The sequence below is a fragment of the Trichechus manatus genome, unplaced genomic scaffold (assembly GCF_000243295.1).
Source record: "Trichechus manatus latirostris isolate Lorelei unplaced genomic scaffold, TriManLat1.0 scaffold00034, whole genome shotgun sequence".
NCBI lineage: Eukaryota > Metazoa > Chordata > Mammalia > Sirenia > Trichechidae > Trichechus > Trichechus manatus.
Genome location: NW_004443970.1, coordinates 9884718 through 9893375, shown reverse-complemented (window position 1 = coordinate 9893375; position 8658 = coordinate 9884718). Strand labels below are relative to the sequence as shown.

Here is an 8658-nt window from a genome sequence, read left to right as displayed (position 1 = left end):
AGACTACATTCAAATGTATCTCCTAATACTGTTGCTTTGCAACACTGAGTTGATTTTCTGTTGTATTACACATTAACAGGTCTGTAAAAAATGGAGGACACTTGGTTCAGTATCTTGGCTTGCAAGGCAATCACTGATGTTTACAGAGATAACCAGAGGTGCAGGCTCACCTGTTACTTGTTTCTGACTTTTCTCTCATCTCCCCATTATGCTGGGTAATGATTAAGAGGCCAGGTTTAGGGGTCCCCATCTTCTCTGCCCTTGGGCAAAGACCTTTATCAGTTACTGTCAAGTAGATTTGGTCTCATGGCAACATCGTGGGTGTCAGAGTAGAAATGCACTCCATAGGTTTTTTTCACTGGCTGATGTTTTGGAAGTAGATCACCAGGCCTTTTTTCCAAGGCACCTCTGGATGGACTCGAACCTCCAACTTTTTGGTGAGTAGCCTAGCGCATTAACCGTTTTTAACACATAGGGACTCCAAAGACCTTTAGTTTGAGTTATTTCTGCTAAGCAGTAGTCCCCAAACTTGGTTGTCCACCAGAATCACCAGCTTTTTAAAAAAATGGATCCTAGGAAGCTCCTAGAAGACCTGGTGGCACAACGGTTAGTGCTTGGCTTCTAGCCAATAAGGTGGGTGGTTCAAACCCACCCAGCGGCTCTGTGGGAGAAAGACCTGACATTCTATTTCCTTAAAGATTACAGTTTAGAAAACCCTATGGGGCTGTTCTACTCTGTCACATGGGGTTGCTATGAGTAGAAATCGACTGACAGTCACCTAATAACAATAGGAAGCTCCTCCTGGCAATTGATTCATTTGGCCTGGGGCGGAGCCCAAAAGTCTAGATTTTAACAAGCTTTCCTACAGCCAGGACTAGTGTTTGGGATCCTGCGGGGCCCCATCCAACACTGCCTTGCTGTACATCTCTCTCTGCACTGGAGGTGTCTGTTGACTGCACTGTCTCCCTACCCAGAGTATGAACCCCTAAAGGGCAGGGACTCATCCAGTTCTGGGTGGCCAGGAACCAGCACAGTACCTGGCATGGAGTGAGCAACCCATGAGGAGAAGAAAGGTGGAATGGTAGGCAGGCAAGCTGCCTTTTCCCATGAGAGCTTTTCTGAGAAAGAAAAGCTTCTATTTCTGGAGAGACTACTGTGACTGAGAAAAGATAATGGCAGCCAAGGAAGAAAGGGCCTTGGGGAGGAACTCATGTCTCCCGCAGACCACACAGGCGTTTAAGAGACTCCTCCATAACTTTGACAATAACAGGTAACAACAACAATTATTATTATTTATTAGTGTGACTGTGTGCCAGGCACTGGGTTAGCACATCTATATGTTTTATCTCATTTGGTCTTCATAGCGATCTCGTGAGGTGGACAGCGTCATGTCCCCATTCTACAGATGAGGAGAGGGAGGCACAGGGAGGTGGAGCAGCTGGTCCAGGAACACACAGTTAGGAAGCGACAAAGCTGGGACTCAGCAGGATGAGCTTGCAACCACTACCCCACACCACTCCCCATATCTCTAAGATGTTGTTGTTGCTATCGAGTCAATTTCAACTCACATTGACTCCATGTGTATAGAGTAGAACTTGCCCCGTGGGGTTTTCAAAGCTGTAGGCTTTCAGAAGCAGATCACCAAGTCTGTCTTCTAAGGCATCTCTGGGTGGGCTTGAACTGCCAGCCTTTCCGCTAATAGTCAGTGCTTAACCACTTGCTCCACCCAGAGAGTCCTCTCTAAGGTGGGGCAGCACAATTCTGGACAAAACATCACGCACATGTGCGAGGTGCCCATCACCATCTTAAGTAGTTGTTATTTATTAGGTGCTGTTGAGTAGGTTCCAACTCATAGCGACCTTGTGTACAACAGAATGAAACACTGCCTGATCCTGCGCCATCCTCACAATCACTGCCATGTTTGAGCCCATTGTTGCAGCCACTGTGTCGATCCGTCTCATTGAGGGTCTTCCCCTTTTTCACTGGCCCTCTACCAAGGATGATGTCCTTCTCCAGGGACTGGTCCCTCCTGACAACATGTCCAAAGTATGTGAGACGAAGTCTCGCCACCCTTGCTTCTAATGAACATTCTGGCTGTACTTCTTTCAAGACAGATTTGTTCATTCTTTTGGGCATGATTCTGGAGGAAACATCACATACACATGCCAGGTGCCCATCTCCATCTTAAATAGTAGCATCCAACGAAAACTAGTCAATGGCTGAGGAAATCAGGGGAAAGCAAAACACCTCTCAATAAAGAGGCCATGGTACACTTCTCCAAACAGGCTATATTCTTTCTAATTTTTATTCCTCTGCTGCGTGCGAAAGGTCACTGGCTACATCTGCATAAGCTGGTGAAGTCACGAGAAAAAATACTTGGCAAGGGAACCCTGGGATGGGAAGGGGAGTGAGGGAGGTGGGGACAGAGGAGAAGGAGGTGAGGCAGTTTAACAGCAAGAAAGTCTGGCTTGCTTTTCCCTCCCTGAACCAGCCCATCAACCTCCTTCTCTCAGGCAGCTGACCACTCCCCTGGGCTGGATTTCCTGCACTCCCACAAACATCCCAGCTTCCGGAGTCCGCCTGCATTCCTGCTGCTGTCTGGGTGCTGGTCCTCACTTTCCGGGAAAGTGGTTTTGGAAGAGCTGGAAAGGTGGGTGCCTAGTGGAGGTTCCTTTCATTCTTCTCAGAGAGTGTTTACTAAGAGTTTGAAGCCAGGTTGGGGAAACAGGCCCCTTTTAGGAAAAGAATTAGATTGCCTTCTTGACGGAGAAACTCATGTAATGACAGTGTTGGGCTGCTCCGATGGGGGTCAGTGGGGAGGTGGGGTGAGGGGCCAGGAAGGCAATGAGGGCAAAAGAAATGATTCCTCCTCTGGACCTGCAAAAGCCAGTCCAAGGGGACTTTAGTTTTAGGGGAAAAAAAAAAATCTTGAGTGATGAACGCTGCATTTCTAGATGTTGTGTGGCTTGGATGTCAGAGACTGCCAAGGAAAAGCAAAACACCAGCTGCTGTTGAATAGATTCCAACTTATGGCGACTCCATGTGTGTCACAGTAGAATTGTGCTCTATAGAGTTTTCAATGGCTGATTTTTTAAAAGTAGATTGCCAGGCCTTTCTTCTGAAGTGCCTCTGGGTGGACTTGAACCTCCAACCTTTCTTTTAGCAGTGAGAGTGTTAACCATTAATATCACCCAGAGATTCCCTAAAGAAAAGCAGACGCTCTGCAAAGCCACCCACGTAGGGAAAACAGAAAGGGGAGGACCTAGCCAGCTGCTCAAGGTTGCGGCACTGGCTCCTTCTGGGAGTGTGCCGAGAGATTAAAAAAAAAAATACCGAAGGCTTCAGGAGGATCACATTGTTCACAGATACAGACCCAGAAAGGAGACAAAGCTCCGTGGCTTCACTTGGTTTAGGACAAGAACCCCACCCCACTTTTCTGATAACCTTGTTCTCCCCCTCCTGACCCATGCACACAGCAGGCTCTCAGTAAACCCTTGGTCACTCACAGCTCAAACTAAGTGGAAAAGGATGCAGGGTGGCTCCAGGGACAGAGGAGTCACAGCCTTAAGAAACAAGGAGTCGGAGATCACCTGGGTTTGAGGAAGAATCTGCTTTTTACTTTAACGGAAGTACGTCTCCTTAGAATGTTAATGGCAGACATTCTTCAAACAGAAATCTTCATCGACACACCGAAAACAATCTGCTTTTGCTCTATGCTATTCAGGAAAAGGGGCGGTGGTGGTTCAGTGGCAGAACTGTTGCCTTCCATGCAGGAGACCCAGGTTCAAATCCTGGCCAATGCACCTCCTGCGCAGCCACCACCCACCTATCTGTCAGTAAAGGCTTGTGTGTTGCTATGATGCTGAACAGCTTCCAGACCAAGACGGACAAGGAAGAAAGGCCTGGCCATGTACTTCTGAAAATCAGCCAATGAAAACCCTAGGGATACAATGGGCAGCATTTTCCTCTGTTGTGCATAGGGTCATTATGAGTCCGGCTGACTCGAAGACAGCTAACAACAGCATTCAGGAAGAACTTTCCGGTCGGCAGAGACCTCCTGAGTGGCAGGACTGCCTTAGAAGGTGAGAGGGCTGCTGAAGATGGAGGGAGTGGGGCCTGGCAGAGATGTCCGCCCATGCCCTCCCCCCCTCCACCCTCCTGTAGTAACACTGCAGCAGGGCCACTTCAGAGGTAGTTTCTTTGATGTCACTTTCCCTGCTTCTCCTCCTATCTCTCTCTGTCTGCTCCTTCCTGGAGTCTTTTCTTGGCCCCTGCTCCTCCCAAGACTTCACTAGCATCTCTCTGCTGATGGTCCTGCAATCTATCTCTAGCTGCAGCTTCTGTCCAATAGCTAAGAGCTGCCATTTACTGAGAACTTTCTATGTGTGTGCCAGGCTCTGTGCTATGTGCCTTAGGGGAGAGCTGTGCACTACGGTGCTGAAAGCATGGGCTGTGACAGAGGCTTAACTAAGGTATGGCAGGTAGGGGGTGTGCCCTGGGTACCTCTTGAGGAGGGGCGTTAATAAGCAATTTCTATTGGCCATCACAGTTTCCTGCGTGAGATCATTCAGCAATTTACAAGTAATTGCCATAGGCACTACTTTCCGCAGATAGACTCCTGACTCTGGCGCAGACTACATACCTTCACATCTTGTCCCAGCTACTTACTGTATGTGTGACCTTACGCAAGTCACTTCACTTCTCTGCACCTTAGTTTTCTCCACTTTAGAATGGAGATAACAATAGCACCAACCTCATAGGGTTCTTGTGAGGCTTAAATGAATTAACGTAAATAAAGTGCTTAACAGTGCCTGGCACATGTGTTTAAGAAAAAAGAAAAACCAAACTCGTTGCCCTCGCGTTGATTCTGACTCATAGCGACCTTATAGGACAGAGTAGAACTGCTCCAGAGGGATTCCAGGGAGCAGCTCGTGGATTTGAACTGATGATTTTTTGGTTAGCAGCTGAGCTATTAACCACTACGCCACCAGGGATCCATGTGTTTAATAGGTGTTAGCAATTCTGCTTGTCTCCTTTCAGCCTCATAGCAAGCCACTAAGGTAAGTATTACGATCTCTATTTGCAGATGAGAAAACCGAGGCTCAGAGAGAAGACGGAGCTGGTCTGGAGGCTGTAGTCCAGCATTTCCTCTGCTACTTTGCAATAAAAATAACAGAAATATCTAACCCTTAGAAAGTAGCCCTGGTGGTGCAAATAGTTTGCGCTCGACTACTAACCTAAAGATTGGCAGTTCAATCTGCTTCCATAAAGATTACAGCCAAGAAAACCCTGGGGAGCAGTACTATGTCCGTAACACATGGAGTTGCCATGATGAGTTGACATCGACTCAAAAGCAATGGGTTCTTTTTTTAAAAAAAAAAAAAACAAAACAGTAAGTGGCAGAGGCAGGCTTCAGATCCAGGCAGGGAGTTCCAGAGTCCATTCTTGTAATCACCGTACTAAATTGCCTTTCTGTAATGGTTAGGTAATGGTAAAGCAGAGGGTCAGCGAAAAAGAGGAGACCCTCAATGAGATAGACCGACACAGTGGCTGCAACAATGGGCTCGAGCATAGCAATGATGGTGAGGATGGCCCAGGACTGGGCAAAGTTTTGCTCTGTTGTGCATAGGGCCACTATGAGTCAGAACTGACTCGATGGCACCTAACAACAACAATGGCTACGTAAAGAATAAATACTCAATCCTGGAATTTATTTTTAAACTGGTAGCAGCTTTGGGGTTGGAGAAGGCCCTTGGCAGTAAATTGACACTCGAAGCAGTCCTTTGGAGGCAGCATTGATCCCTGTGGGCAGACTTTAAAATGAGAATAGCCTGGCAGGTAACATCTCATTTAATCCCCACCTCAATCCTCCGTGGTATTACTAACTTTATTCTACAGGTCAGAAACCTGAAGCAAAGATAGAGGCAGTCACTTCCTCATGGTCTCACAGTTAGTATGTGTCGCAGTTGAGCTTTGAATCTGGGTCTGTAAGAATGGCATGACAGGGATGTCTGGCCTCTTTGTCTGACGTCGCAAGGGGGAAGGCCTGAAGGCATTCAGCTCTAGCTCTGTGGGTCAGCAAACCTGGCTCTACCAAGTGCCCAGAGGCACCCTACTCTGCCAGCAAGCCTCTTGCCCGAAGGTGCTCAGCTTTCTCATTCTGTAGGCTGGGAAGCCCACCATGCCATCTCCTGCTTGTCTCCTGCCTCTGCTGCTGCCGTTTCTCTGCTGCCGCTTCTTGCCATCCTTGGTGTTACAGCTCTCTCTCTCTTGGTCTCCTGGTTCTAGGAGTTTCTCAGCACAGGGATCTCAGGTTCATAGGGCACACTCCGCTCCTGGCTCTTCTCTCTTGGCAGGGGTGGGGGGATCCTCTCTTCCTGCCGCTGGGATGGCTCATTTTAAGCCTAGCAGGATGGCAAAACTGACCAATCCCCTCGTTAGGGTCCATACACCCTATTTGCATGGTCCCACCCTCACATGCACCTTATTTACAGTATTAGCAAGCTATCCAATCCCCTTGGTGGGCCACTAGCACCTAACTTGCATAGTCCCACCCAGTCATTTGGTGGGAGTTATAAAGACTATGGCTAGAAGGGGCATATTAAGTAATTCACTGCACTGCAGGGTCTGACTCCAAAATCCCTGGCTGGGCTCCAGAATCTTCGATGACAGGGTCTGACTCCAAAATCCCTGGCTGGGCTCCAGAATCTTTGATGAAGCTTAAAAAAAAAAAGTCAAGCCCACTGACTCAGAATCTCTTGGGGTGAGTATATGATTTTTAAAGGCCCGAATCTGACATGTGGCCAACACTGAGAACCCCTGCCAGCTACACTGCCTCTTCCAAGTGCCAGAACCATGTTCCCACTTGTCTGCCAAACATACCTACCTGGGCACCCACCAGCATCTCATCCTTTGCAGGCGCAAGTGAAACTCATCTTCTTTCTCCATTTCTTGGAGCCTGGTACAACCACAGATTCCCTGGGTGGTGTAAATGGTTAAGCACTAGACTACTAACTAAAAGATTGGCAGCTCGAATCCAACCAGAGGCACCTCAGAAAAAAGGCCTGGTGATCTGCTTCTGAAAGGTCACAGCCATGGAAACCCTATGGAGTAGTTCTACTCTGCAACACATGGGGTCGCCATGAGTCAGAATCAACTTGATGGCAGCTGGTTTGTTTGGTATCACCACCCATTCACCGAGGGTCTTCTGTCAGGAATCTGAGTCATCTTCAACTCCTCTGTCTCCTTCCTTTCTGCCATTGCTACCCAAGACGTCTCCCAAACCCATGCCTTCCTCTATCTTTGCTGCCTCCACCTCAGTTCAAGTCCTTACCATTCTGGCTTGGTGTCCCTGCTGACTGTTTCTGCTTCTCTGTGTCTCCATCCCTCCCTAGGCCATTTCCCATGCCCACTCCCCTGTACTCCCCAGTCCGCATCCTTTCTCCAGCCTGTTACTGTTAACTAAAAACTGCCTAATCCTCATCATCCACTTCTCTGCTTAAAAACTCCCACCAGCACTCTCCCACTGGTTAATATCCACACTCCTTAGCATAGCAAACCCAGTCTTTCAGCCTTTGCCTCATATTCCTGTTGAGGCGAGCCTCAATGCCTGCCTCATATTGCAGACAATCTTTCTGCCACACTAAACTTCCCACCATCCCCAAAACAAACCATGCCTGTTCACAGCCTGTGAACATGCCGTTTAGTGGCTCCTGCCTGAAATGGCCTTTCTACTTGACTTGGCTGAAAAACCCCTGTTCATCTTGTGGGACCCAGCTCAAATGTCACCTCCTCTGGGAAGCCTTCCTGGAGTCCCCTGGGGAGAGGGGCATCACCTCCTCTGTCCTTCCCCAGAATAAGTTTCCATCTTCAATGAGAGCATCATAGGATTGTGTTGGGATTTGATGGCATGTCTATCCCTACCCCTCAGATTTTTTGGCTCCTCATTCAACAATCACATTAAATGTCTCCTATTGCCACATGGGAGCCCTGGTGGCACAGTGGTTAAGAGCTCAGCTGCTAACCAAAAGGCTGGCAGTTTGAATCCTCCAGTCGCTCCTTGGAAACACTACGGGGCAGTTCTACTCTGTCCCATAGGGTTGCTATGAGTCGACTTGATGACAACAGGTTTGGTATTGCCAGATGTGGGGCCAGTGGTGGTTCAGTGGTAGATTCTCACCCTCCATGTGGAAGACCCAGGTTCAATTCCCAGCCAATGCACCTCATGTGCAGCCACCACCCATCTGAGAGTGGAAGCTTGTGTGTTGTTATGATGCTGAACAGCTTTCAGCAGAACTTGGAGACCAAGACAGACTAGGAAGAAAGGTCTGACTATCTGCTTCCAAAAATCAGCCAGTGAAAAACCTATGCATCACAATATCCAATTCACAACCCATGGTGGGGATGGTGCAGGACTGGGCAGTGTTTTGTCCCATAGGGTATGCGGTCGCCATGAGTTGGAATGACTTGATGGCAGCTAACAACAATAGTGCCAGGTGTGGGCCTAGGTGCTGGGAATATGGACGAACAAAACTTAGTTTCTGTCTTAAAAAAGCTCCAAGTCCAAGGGAGAATGAAGAGAACAGGATACAAGGAAAAGATCAGTCTGAAGGACTAATTGTCCACAGCTACCAAGGCCTCCACCGGACTGAGTCCAGT

The 8658-nt window shown here is 48.3% G+C and overlaps 1 protein-coding gene across 1 annotated transcript in view; it reads left to right on the top strand.

Annotated features, from left to right (window-relative positions):
* The first annotated feature begins 2591 nt into the window (after positions 1-2591).
* The window catches only part of SOD3 (superoxide dismutase 3), a 7971-nt gene continuing 1904 nt past the window's right edge, over positions 2592-8658 (top strand). Inside the window, exon 1 of the mRNA XM_004375135.2 lies at positions 2592-2650. The gene's annotated coding sequence lies outside the window, so the exon portion shown is untranslated. The remainder of the gene's footprint in view (positions 2651-8658) is intronic.